This window comes from Gobius niger (assembly GCF_951799975.1).
Source record: "Gobius niger genome assembly, chromosome: 14".
NCBI lineage: Eukaryota > Metazoa > Chordata > Actinopteri > Gobiiformes > Gobiidae > Gobius > Gobius niger.
In genome coordinates, this window is record NC_136865.1 from 14,297,485 (window position 1) to 14,311,499 (window position 14,015).

The window sequence follows — 14,015 nt, forward strand, 5'->3', positions numbered from 1 at the left end:
CAGAGATGGGACCAAATCTGGGGATCTTAATTTAGTGGGCCATAATTAAAAATCTGTTTGCCAGTTTTCCCCTCTCCCCGCTCTGCAGTCCCGCCTCCCCTAGACAATTAAAGATTTAATCACCATCTGTAAAGGGGGGGGCTGCAGGGGGAAACTATGTCTGACCCAAAACTTTAAATGCAAGATGATGCTGTTGTGGGACGCTATTCAAAGAGGAGTAACAGTCCGTTCTTGGAGCCACATTTATTCAAACCTCCTTTTGGATACAATCACTGACACAAATAAAAACATCAGCTATTATGTTTCAATTTGACTATGTGGAACAGAAGCTCTCAGAAGCTTGTAAATCTGAAAATAGAAGCCATGGGATACTTGAATCACATTTTTCTGCAAATGATTGAATTGACATTTATCTACTTTTTTATCTATTCGTTTATTTGAGCAGTTAACACTCTACTCAGAAGGAGTGGGCCTTTGTACACTGTGATCCAACTGAAACTTCTCACCTTTTGTAAATGCATCCAGAGACCGACAGCAGACGTTGAGCCATAATATCAAACAAACACATATTCATTCATTTGTTGCCTGGGGTTTTGTATTTGTTCTTCTTTACACAACAATCAATAATGTTATGGGAAAATGAGTGGTTCCCTCATGAGTCTTCCACAGTTTTAAAGAGTTTGAGGCTGGGGGATCCAGTTGTCAGGACTCAGGAGTAGTTTATTAACATCATCGACCTGGAGCTACAAACACTTTATTGACCATTCACATCAGGCAGTGCAAGGAGCATAACTAAGAAGAACATAAACCTTCTGTCAGACACGTTGAACACGGCCTATAGGCTTCTGTGAGACAATGTTACTGCATGCCAAGAGAAATATCCGTCATAGTCAGGGTCATAGAATAAAATTCTAACATAGCAATTTCAAAGACAGAGCATTTACAACTGAAGTTGAATTGAGCTGCTATATAGTTTCTTTTTGACACTACTAATTTCCGGACTATAAGCCTCTCCTTTTTTTCCGGGCTTTGAAGGAAACCAGGAAACCTGGCTGGCTGCCTTCAGTGCTCCTGATGCTCTGAAACGATGCAGCGCCTCCTCGGTTGGTCTCTGTATCAGAGCGTGGTGTCCTGCACTGGTCAGCTCATCTACCTCCTCCTTCCTCTCCCTGCTGTGCAGCTCCCTCCAATCCACAACAGTCTTTCACCATCTTCTGGGAAGAGCTTAGCAGTTCATTTGTTCTATTCTCCAGTGAACGTCCATTAGCCAAAACAAAAGTAGGGATAGAAGGCATGTGTGGCTTAGCTGTGAGTCTTTCCCGGATACCTTCTTTGTTTGTCCCTTCCTTCTTTCCTGTAGCGCCTCTTGTGACGCCTCCACTGTGCTGCAGGTGAGGGGGGCTCCTGGTGCCTCTTCAGTGTTTCAGAAGAAGAATTGTGTAGGCCTCAAATGTCTTTAGCTCATAAGCTAGCTGTTTGTTTACTTTTAATAATCTGCTTTCTTCAGGACCGTTATGTACTCTCTGCAGTAAAAGTATCACCACCCAGAAACCACAAATGCAGTTCGCAGAAAAAGGCAAAAAACACAGCTGTACCAAGAGAGGGGGAAGTTGCTGCCTGTAACACACTTTAATAAAAGTGAATGTACCTGTAGGGCCCCCTTCTCCTGGTAAAACAGGCAGCGCACAAAGAGAAAGGTCCAGTATTTCCAGGGCTGATGGCACCTCCAACGCGGCTTGGAACAGCGTGGACAGCTGCGGCTTGTAGACCAGTATGTATGTATGTATGTAAAAAACAAACATCAAAAGAATCTTTATAAATGTTGTTGGTGGTTATATTCAGGTGCACTCAATAGTCCGGAATTTACGGTAAATGCATTTCAGTTGAGATGTGTTAAATCTCAGGCATCCAACTGTTTCTGCTTTCATTACATACTGTATACTACACTAAAAGACACAGGGCCAGATCTTGTGACTGGCGCAGTCCGTGCGCAACTCTAAACGCAACGTGGTACACGCGCGATCTTGCACGTGGCGCAGGTTTTGCGCTAAAGGCTGCGCTGCTAGGCAGAGGGCGTTATTTAAGAAAAAGAGGCGTGGTTCATTACAAGCAGCACTACTCTTCTATGGCAACCTTCACATGATGTTCCTCTTTACATCCCACTGCCTTGTCTTCTTCCTTAGAATCAATGTCAAATTGAAAACAAAAGCGAAATTGCCTTGAAAAGTCTGTTCGAGCGTAGGATACACACGGCTTACTTTCTACAGTAGATCAACACCACAACACAACACCAAAACAACAGTTTTCCATAAATAAACCACACATGCCTTCAAGTGCCACAACACCACGTCTGATCTGAGTTTTAAGGTGACATTTCCATCGTGTGTCAATCTTTACCTCCTGATGATGCTCCTTGTGTAGCCACAGCTCAGGGCCATAGCAACTTTTTTTTTCTTTTCCAATTCAGCCGCTCCAAGAATCCTGCAGCTGTAGCGCAAATGTTCCAATACGCTACAGTTTTCTTGCAACTGCTACATAACTCTGCAACTCCTCCGCAGCCGATATGACAGTTTCTGATCAGTTAAATCCTGTACATTTCCTAACTTTGCGCATTCGAACGGTGTCCAACGCGAGGTGCCTCCTCTCTGTCCCGCCCGCTCACCTTGGATCTGCAGCGAGTGGCTGCAGCAGCGGAGGGACAGTTTTATTTCTTTAATCTTTACCAAACATTGCGCGTTGCATCACGCATGTTACGCGTTTACAAGAGAACCCCCGCTACCCACCGCCTTCCTCAGGTCTGGGGAAAGCATGGGGAGGGGGCGGCACCACAACATCGCAATGTGAGTCTGTCCCCCCCTCCTGTCCTGCCCACTTTTTGCGCCAGGTATGACACTGAAGATTGCAAGGAGCGCCACCCGTCTGCGTACTCGTCTTCTCTACAGCCTGCGCTATGAACCACAAGATCTGGCCCACAAAGTGGATGACATTGCACCATAGGCTTTTGTCAAACATAGGCAGAAGCTAAGAATTTCTAAAGGGCTAATGAATGTGTCCAATTAAAGTTTACCGATTCTGTTGATTTACACTTATGAGATTTGCTTGTATACTCTCACACTCCACTTGGATTGTTTCCTTTGGGGCATTACTGATTTCGCAGCCAATCACACAGAACATTACATACAAATACAGCCGTTGCCATGTGTAATTGTGCAGTTGTGTGACCTAGATATCCCATGCTGTTTGCTCAGAATACACAAAGATTTCCCCCTTCCCACTGTCATTTAAGTGAAGAAATGTCCCAGATAAAACACCCACCAATGTTGTGTAAGACATTCCTGAGCGAAATGAGGGTGCTCTCAGTGTGGTTTGAACCATTTCAGGTGTTTGGAGCTTTCATCGCACCGTTCTTGTTGAAGTCCAACTAAAAGCCTCGCCTGAAACCGGGATCAGTCAGAAAATCTTCTTCTAGAAAGTGGATTTGTGCGCCTTTGGGTTTTGTCATACCTATCCTTTCTCTCCTCCCTGTAGCTTGTGTGTTTTATAGCTCATCGTCATCCTCACGGTGTGTTTCTTGAATCTCAATTATGCGCGGTGGAACATAAACCCCTTTCTGTCTTTTTCTTATTTTTTTGTATTTCTTCCTCTGCCAATTTTATTTGCAATGGTGGACTAGTTTTCCATTAGCAACCATTTTCATGTTCGTACGTAGATATAGAAAAGCTGTGTATATGAATAGGAGATATAGGAGAACACCTGTATAAGCTTTAATGCATTTAATTAGCATCTTGCTGTGCATGTTTGGACTGAATATTACAACAACTTTACAATACAGTATGTAACGTAATGTAAATAGTTTTGCATAAAGGCCAACATGCACAATGCACTATTATATCCTTTTGTATTATTAATACATAATACATAACACTTTAAACTAATGGTACATGCATGATTTTCATGAATTTATGCATAAATTAATGCATGATTTCATGATACATTCATGCATTGTTAAATGATGCCTTCTCAGGAGCAAACATGGTGTTGGTTCATGGATGACTTCACCCTTGAATTAAATGTCTAACTACTGTAAGGAATGTACATGAACATCTTAATAATTCATCATGATCATGAGGATCAGATAAGAATGCCACGAATTCACTGAAACAGCAATGAAATAATAATACGATAAATTAACCAATCATGATTGAATAGCCCTGGAATGAATAGCTGGTAGCCACTGGAATTAAAATCACTTTTTTTTTTGCAAGTGTAAATGTTTAGGCTTAGTGTGATCGTTGAGAATAAATTTGTACACCAACTGTGCAGCTGCTAACCATTCACAAATACAGGGTATATTTTTAGACTCGCTGTATTGAGTAATTAAGTCCCCAGTTCTGCCTGACTGTATCTACAAGGAGGAGGTGGCCGCGGAAACTTGAGAGACACCGACATATCATGAATTACAACTCTCTCCGTTTTCTTGCCAGCTCTTATCAGGTCCGGGGCCTTTTCCTACAGGGGAGCTTTAGATTCCTTTATCAGGCAAAGGCTTAATGGAATTGATGGCTCTGTATCAACCTTGGCCCAGGAGAGGATGTGGTTTGGAACATGGGTGCTGTCGAGCTGGGGCCAAAACCCCTCAAGTCCCTGGAGCCACTTTATCTGAGACGACTGGACTCCAAATAGAGGACTTACATTATTTGCATGGTTTACAACTGACTGACAATGAATGACCCATTTCCAGCATTTTGAGCTGGGTTTGATCAGGAGGATTAGCCAGAAGTGCATGCTTAAGGTTGCTAAGGGATATTGAGGCACCTGGAAAAAACACATCTGAAGAACATGCAAACTTCAAGGGCACTAAGCATTTAGAGGCTATTCCAGCTATTTACGTGTTCCTGCCAGGCATTCAGACTTTCAGCATTTGGGACCAATTGAGGCCATATGTTCTATTTACATGGGAAGATGGTTAAACTGCAGGTGAAGGAAGCTACAGTATTGTGGATAAAAAGTTCAGTGGTGAGTTCGATGTCTATACAAAATTCAAAAAATCGTTTCCACACCAGCCTTCAAAAAGACAGCTCCACTGAGTAGCTTTGTGCGGTGCCGGAAGCTGCAGTGAGGTCGAGGCAAATTATATCCCTGATCTGCTAGAGTCTGGGGTCTTTCTGATGCCATGCATAAAACTCTCATAAATGTTTGATTGTGTTTACTGTGTGAGTCAGGCCATGAAAAACAAGTCTCATCACACTGAATCAGGGCTGACTGCTCTGAGCCCCGGGACAAGCTTCCAGTTGTGTGGAGTTGACAAGAAGAATGGGGAATGGCCTCAAACACACTGAGGAATAATATGTATCAGGCTTTGCTGGAGGTGACAGGTTTTTTTGTATCTGTAGTGAAAACTATTGGTTCAGTAAAAAAAAAAAGCAAAAAATAATAATAATAATTTTAGAAAATGAGTGGATTTCATAACTACAGAAAACAGTTAGACTGGTTAGACTATTTGCATAAGGTATTGAGAAGCGGAGGTTTAATTCAAATTATTCACTTGCACTTTGAGCAACAAGATTCATAAAGATGGTGGATCCAATCTCAAACAAAAATAATAATGTTTCTGTTTTTTTGTTTTGTTTTTCTTTTCCAGAAACGTTTATGTAAAAAATTGACCTTTCAGTGACCCAGTGGACACTTGGGTGGTTAGCACAGCAGCACCTTTACTTACCATCCCGATGGCCTGTAGGACGCTTCAGGATATGTTTTCATTAGGTTTTCTCTGCTGATTGAACCATATTCATGGTTACATTCTATTCTGAAAACCTACCAGAAATCCTAAAAAAATTTAAATAAAATTGATCCTGAAGCATCCATCGGGATGGAAAGCTAACCAGGCCCGCCTTATTCACTGAATGCCAGGGCTGGAGCCCAGGGGCCTACAATAGTAAAAGAAAACACTGATTGGAAACACACTTGTGAGTATAAGTGAGCATGAAAACAGTCAAATTCATGATCGCTTACATTTAGGGCTGGGTACCGTTAAACGGTACCTATTTGGTACCGACCTAAAAGCTCCGGTAGGGGGCGGTATAGAAAAACTTTTTTTTCCGGTGCTAATTTTCGGTACTTTTTCTCTCCAAACATCAATAAATGATCCGCAGTGAGTCTAAAAAAGCCTGAACTCATGAGCAGCTTCAGCGCAAATGCAGAAGCGAAGCAAAGCTGTAACTTACTATAGCTTTGAGATGGCAGAGGTGGCAGAGCCGCGGACTAAACCAGGACTTACAGTAAACTTGTTAAAAACAGGACTAAACCAGGACTGAATAAGAAACTAGAGCTCTTAGACAAAGAGAAAAGCAGTGACAACGCGGTAGTGACAACACTGTATGACAACGAGAAACACATGGGGCCCGATCTTGTGCATCAAAACGGAGACGATAGCGTGACATTTTGCGCTCAGTCGGAGCGCACTTTGTGATCTTGCCACTCCAGACTTAGCGCATTTACGTGGGTGGAGACACACATTTTCCTCCAACCAGATCGACTCCGCGTCCAGGAGAGTGGTTGTGTGGGGTGAACATGTGCTTTTGTTTTGCTTCGCGTTCACGCCGAGCGCGGCCGATCCACGCCACAGCGGACGCTGTAGCTCTGAGCTAAACGACGTGAACATCGTTTAGCTCACGATGGGGCAAATAAAGTTTTTAGTTTGACCCGTGAGAGCCTAAGGCTTAAGAAAGAACGCAAGACAGCGCCATGTAAACGAGGAAGTGAATGTCAGCCGTGTTTCCATCAGTGCAGTCACCACCTCTTGTGACGCCCCCTCACTGGTGGCGGAGGCGAATGGCACATATAGCGCCGCCACTCGGAAAATAATTCGCCAAGAGCCTGCGCCGCCCCGTGCGCCGCGACAAGATCTGGCCCATGGGCTTTACCTTTAGCTTTAGCCCAGCAGAGCCTGAAGTTACGCGCTGTTGTTTACAACTCCAGCTGCACCGGAGCGTTTGGGATGAGATTGTCTCTGGGAAAGGTGAGGGCTCACTCTGCATTAGCCATTTTTGGAACAGTTATGGTGCATTTTCAGTGACAGAGTGAGCGTTCTCACTATGTAGCAGATCTTTGACTTGTGAAGTGTTTTCACTTCGTCGAACAGCGCAGTGCGTTTAGAAAAGTTTATCTGAAAGAAAACGGTGCCTGATGTGGATCTGTCTCTGCAGCTCAGAAGGTAATAATGTCCTTTCTCTCTTTTTATCACTGCTTTAGTGGGAATTCTGCTCAAAAAATGAAGTTACAGGTGACGCTGCTGCGGCCTGTTTTCTGATGTGCTGTGTTTGTGCCGCTGTGCTGTTTGTTTTCCTGAACGATACTTTTTATACACATTATTTTAACTCAATTAAAATAACAAAGGTATCGAAAAAAGTACCATTAAGGCACCGGTAGCGAAAAGCAGTGGTAGTATAGTAAAGTAGTGGTATCGAAAAAAAACGAACGGTACCCAGCCCTACCTACATTAATGAGTTAGCTGAACGAATAGTGGTGGATTCTGAGCTAAAACACAATTCATATTTACGTAAAGTGTTGATTATTCTATTTATTAAAGGTTATAAACAGCATTAAGTACATGTGCTGATCTGTTTGCCAACAATGAAATAACCACCCATATGGCCGCTGAGTCACTGAAAAGTCAAATACGAACTAATATGAACTTTTTAAATTACATATAATATTGCATAGCGCACCTTAAGTAGACTCCTGCATTAATCTGAAATTATGAGTTCAAATTCCACAAGTCTTTGACCAAAACCTATGGGAGCACTCTTGCATCGACATACACACATTACATCAAATTGGTTACAATTTTACCCAAAAGCCAACCATTCTTGATTTCTTATAACTTACCCCACCCTCTCTCCACCGCAGTTGGAGCCTTCAGTGACAACAGATTTTTGATAATATTGCAATTAGCAGCTCATACAGTGCCATATGTACTTTTCATTTCATTGTCAAAAAAAATGGACAATAAAGTGAAAGCGCCAATCAGTTCCGCTGCAGACTGCACATTGAAGAAAATGTCAACCGACTCTTATTAGGTGAAATAATAACACTGTCTAGACGGCTTCCTTTTGAGAGACCTGCATCCAATATTTGTGGGGACTATTGGTTTGGAGGTGGGCAGTGCATTTTCCATGGCTCTGTATCGAATCAAGAACACAATGATCTGTCAATGGTGAGTTTCTACAAAGGACACTCAGGCAGCTGTTAGAGCCACATATCAGAGCAGCATGTTGATTATTTAAGGTGGCGGGAGAGATAAATGATTATGAGGAAACAGACAGGCAAGAACAAGAAAACATACGTCCATCCATCCATCCATTTTCTTCCGCTTTATCCGGGGCCGGGTCGCGGGGGCAGCAGTCTCAGCAGACATGCCCAAACTTCCCGATCCACACACACCTCCTCCAGCTGTTCTGGGGGGACCCCGAGGCGACACCAGGCCAGCTCGGAGACATAGTCCCACCAGCGTGTCCTGGGTCTTCCATGAGGCCTTCTCCCAGAAAGAAAACATACGTGTCCAATTCAAACCAACCAATGAAAGTGGGTTCTTGACGGCACAAATTAAAAGCTCAAACCTGACTGTGGATGATGTGGACGGATGAAAATGGGAATGTAATTATAACATCTATTTCTTCATGAATAACCTAAATAAGAGCCAAATCTGCACTGCCAAAGATTAGCCAGGGAGCACAGGAGTGTCATGAAACCTCCTCCTCATACAGTATATTAAATATTTTCTACTGTCTGATTTTGAAATAGTAAAATAACAGACGTTGTTTGTAATATGTCGGATAACACTGAAAACCCCCAAAACATTGTCTCTAATTGTACTTCTCACCTCTAATAATAATGCTTCAGCTGTTAAAATGTATGTGTGTTCTAAGTTTCATTAGTCATTACCCGTTTTAAAACAATGTGTTTTTTGTAATTGGTTTATCCGCCTTTAAATGGTCATCAGAACTCGCAGAGATGAGGTCCCAGTTTACACACTGTGGTATGTAAAGGAAAAGCGTGTAGATTGCTCAGTCTAGCCAAGAATCAGATGAAACAAACGTGTCCTGAAATTATAGACACTTATTACAAATATGCTTTTGTGTCATGACTTAGTCATCCAATCACCATCATCAGTCGGTGATTGGATGACTAAGTCATTTTTTGTTGACTTAGTATTTTATTTGCTATTTGGCAGAAAGGTTCAGAACAAAACACATTTGGCATATAGTTGCCACTAAACCAGTTACGTGTGCTTTATGTGATTTGCAGCCATCACACCAACTTCCCGCCAACTTCCACCACATGGCACTGCGGCACCTCATAATAATAGGCCATCTGTCTTACCTGTTAATCACTATCAAGCTCTGCCTCTCCCAATTTACAAGGAGGAATGTGCCTCATAAAGACAGAGCTTCTCCCCTACATTCAAGTTACACTTCTGACAATCTTTGACAATCTGCAAAGACATTTTGGGGCCCAGGAGAGGTCATACTGCTCCTGCTATGATGAAGAGTTTTTTCGATTCCCAGACTCCCTTGGCACTTCACTCACACAAGTTCAGAGAGTAGCTGACAGGACACAAAAACTCAAAAAACTATGACAACAGTAACTGAAAATGTAACACATAGAACAGGCTAAATTAAGATGGAATCAAAGTGCCCCAATTTGCAGTTATCAAGTTAAAGCTGTGGCAGTTCATTATTTTATTGCAGCTCTACGCTGCCAGACTAAATAAAGGCATTTCACTCTCTCCAAAGCATTTTCAGAGTGTTCATTGTTTGAATTCAGCAATTACTTTTTTTCCTTGGCTGGATTGTACAGTGGTGGATCAGGTATTGCTGCATTGCTGTATGTCTATTGTTTCCAAAGCCTACTCATGGTCAAGAGCTCAGAACTTGTGCAGCACTTTAATTCCATGTACAATAGATTACCCTCTGGGGCCAGGTCTCCCCTGGACATGAGATTCTTAAGCTCATTCATACTTCACAAGACGCAAGAACTTCTTGTTCTTTCACCCTGAGCTGCAAAACAAAATTAAGTCACTTTTGCCTTGTCACCATGGAAACGCTTTGTAACTGACCACAGTTCCATGGTGACAAGGCAAAAGTGACTTAATTTTGTTCTGCTGCTGTGTCCGTACCATATCCCCACCGCCACCATGGGCCAATCGATTCACAACGAGCAAACCGCTCGCCCACGAGACGCCACTGCCCTGAACAGTGCAAACTGGGATTGATCTGTGAAGAGGACGCCTCTCCATTGTGCCAGACAAAGAGCTCACGGTGAGCTCCACAACTGGGCAAACTGGTGCAAGAAGAAGAAGTTCTTGCGTCTTGTGAAGTATGAATGAATGGCCTTAATCTCAGTGGGACTTTCCTGGTTAGACTGAGAGTCCAAGTCCAAAAAGTGGATGTCAGGTCCAAACGCTGAAGACTAGGCAAATGAGTCACAAATTGAATCTGTTTTCGTACGAGGTCTGTTTAAAGTCCATAGTCCTATTGTGAGGGTCCAAACACGCAGAGGATTAAGTGCTGTCGTGGGATGCAGTTCTAGAGAACTTGGGAGAGGAATCAATGGGTGAGGATAGCGCTGTTTCATGTGTGATGATTAGAGTATTTTCGTGGTAGTGTCGGCCCCACGTGCCAACATGGGGTTGCACTACAAAAGGCTCCAATTTAGTATTGTTCGCCCTCTGACCTTGCGTAACTTCTGCTTCCCGTTGAGCCCGGTGCTGGAGCTTGGGTGCTCTGTCCGACAGGCAGATATCATTGCAATATTTATTTAAAATTCAAACTTTACGCTTGCCCTGATTAGAGTGTTCTCTTAGTGTTGCTGTGGGTCCCTTCCCAGGAGCGCGTCATGACGTAACGTTGTAGCATTGCAGTAGATTGGGTTTGTGGTTCCCAGATGGTCCTGTGTCTGAGCGTCTTCCCTTAGTACAGCGCATGAAGGGAGGCTCCAACAGGTATGTTTCCCAACTGTGGCGCCGGGTAGCTTATAGCTTGAGCATATATCTGTAACTGCAACTATTCATTTTTACAGTTTTACAATCCATCCATCCATTTTCTTCCGCTTTATCCGGGGCCGGGTCGCGGGGGCAGCAGTCTCAGCAGAGATGCCCAAACTTCCCGATCCACACACACCTCCTCCAGCTGTTCTGGGGAGATCCCGAGGCGACACCAGGCCAGCTTGGAGACATAGTCCCACCAGCGTGTCCTTGTCCCACTAGGACATGCCTGGAACACCTCCCGCGGGAGGCGACCAGGAGGCATCCGGAACAGATGCCCGAGCCACCTCAGCTGGCTCCTTTCGACGTGAAGGAGCAGCGACTCTACTCCGAGCTCCTCTCGGGTAACTGAGCTCCTCACCCGATCTCAAAGGGTGCACCCAGCCACCCTGCGAAGGAAACTCATTTCGGCCGCTTGTATTCGCGATCTTGTCCTTTCGGTCCTTACCGAAATCTCATGACCATAGGTGAGAGACTCAGCTCCCTCTTCACCACGACAGACAGTTTTACAAATGAAAGAAAAATATTTTGTAACAGATACATTCTATTTAACCAATGAAACATTTGTGCCCTTTGTCAATGGAACACACAAAATAGAAAAACAATCATCACATTCTTGTGCTACACATTTGATGAAACGCAATCATGACACACAGCCGTTTCATATTGTCCCTTCATCTGCACACGCCTTATCACCCCACATGATCAGAGCCAGAGCCAGGCGGTCTCGTCGCCCGAAAGCAGGAGAGTCTGTCAGAACAGCTGGACAAACGATCGTCGTGGATGAGTCACCTCAGCACAAAGTCAGTGCACAGAGAGGTCAATACCGAGTCACAGGGGGTAGGGCAGCCACAAAGCAGTCCATCACCAGCTACCTGTCACTTCCCCACAAGCCACAAACTGCAGCGTATCACGGACAACATCAAAAGGAAAAAGAAAAAAAAAACAGCAACATAGATTTAAATACCCTTTTCGACACTCTGCTTGTGATGACACGGATTGGAATTGCAGTATTATGCACAACGAACACGATTTTGGTCAGTTGTAACCAAACTTATCATGCCTCTTCAGCATCCTTATTTTGACCAGTCTGCAAAAATGTAACAGCAGTGTATTAAAAATATATTTGTTCACCTCGTTCAACACAACCGTGTTCATCCGCCGGCAGATGATCATGCTCCATGTCTTGAAGATGCCCAAAAAGAGGCTGAATCACTAGCCTATTGATATGAACATAAATATTGTATCAATGACTTCAAGCCTGAGATTATTTCAGCAGCCCTTGAGCCTCCATGTGAGAGTTCTGTCTCACAAAAATGTAATGATTATACTTTCCAACATTCTAAAGTAGCAGTTAAAGTTTACAGTTTAGGTGCACAACATAGGTCTTTAAAAGTGAAATTAGAGGTATACCCTCAGTTCATGAATAGGACAAGATTGTGCCGCAGCAGTGGCTTGAGATCACATTGACAATGTGTTTTAAGGAAAATAATTGCACCCTTCAGGGCAAAAGTATGAACAAACAACCAATGTCTTCCCAGTGACAGTCCTTAACCACACTCAAAACTATGAACGCTTTTGTTTTGGCTCTCGTTTTTCATGGTTTTTCACTTAAAGCTTTTTCTATATACACAATAAACCAATTGTTCACAAATCTGTCAAAATGTGTTCACCTCACAGGAGTGGCATATCAAGATGCTGAGGAGACAGCATGAATATTGCACAGGTGTGCCTTGGGCTGTGTACAATAAAAGGACACTTTGAAAATGTTCGGTTTTACACACAACACAATGCCACAGATGTCACAAGTATCAAGGGAGCATGCAGTTGGAATGTCTACCACAGCTGTTGCCCGTGCATTAAATGCGTTAAAGGCGTTTCAGACAATTTGGCAGTACATCCAACTGGCCTCACAACTGCAGTGTAACCACACCAGACCAGGACCTCCACATCCAGCATGTTCATCTGCACAAACTGTCACGATCTCAGGGAAGCACACGCTCGTCGTCCTCTTCAGGGTCTCGACCTGAGCAGCCCAGCGTCGTCACTGACTTGTCAGTGGGCAAGCCATTTGCCCACTGAGCATCGTGAGCAAATGGCTTGAGCACTGTGAGCACCGGTGCTCACATTTGCCCAATTGTGGAGCTCACCGTGAGCTCTTTGTCTGGCACAATGGAGAGGTGTCCTCTTCACAGATCAATCCCAGTTTGCACTGTTCAGGGCAGTGGCGTCTCGTGGGCGAGCGGTTTGCTCGTTGTGAATCGATTGGCCCATGGTGGCGGTGGGGATATGGTACGGACACAGTAGAAGTACTCACTAACACAGATTTGTGAAAAATATTAGAGTGAAATGGGTCTACTGTGTATTGAAAAAGTTTCATGTTCACTCCATGAAAAAGTTTTTGAGTGTATTTTCTTAAAACAGCTATTCCATTTATTTATTTATTCATTTATTTATTCTTAAAGAAATGTCACACACATTACTCCTAAAGCAATCCAGAAATAGCTTCTTCTTTAACAGACTAACCAAATATGTATAGAAAATGAATGTAAATAGTGAGAATGTAAATTGACAGCAAGGACGAAAACGCACATGGAGAAAGGTCAGCGAGATTTTTTTTTCTAAACGTGGGCCTGAGCACACAGCGTCCCCGCGTATGACAAATGCCACTCCAAGGCCTTGCATTTACTCAAGAAGGTCATCAATCACGCTAGCTGCTTCCTGGCTGTGTTTGGACTGGACATGATTTAGGTGGTCCCGGTTTACACAGCCTAGCATATAATCACTTGCCTTAAAGAGCTATAAGTGTGCCAAGGAAATCCAGCTGCATGTCTCCTCTTTGTCATTTCAGAGCGGGGAGAGGTGTGACCGATCGCCCCAGACTTGATCGACTACTTTGCATGACATACAATCAGATAAAATGGCTATCACTCCAGCTCTATCACTCCATAAATCACAACGGAGATATGGA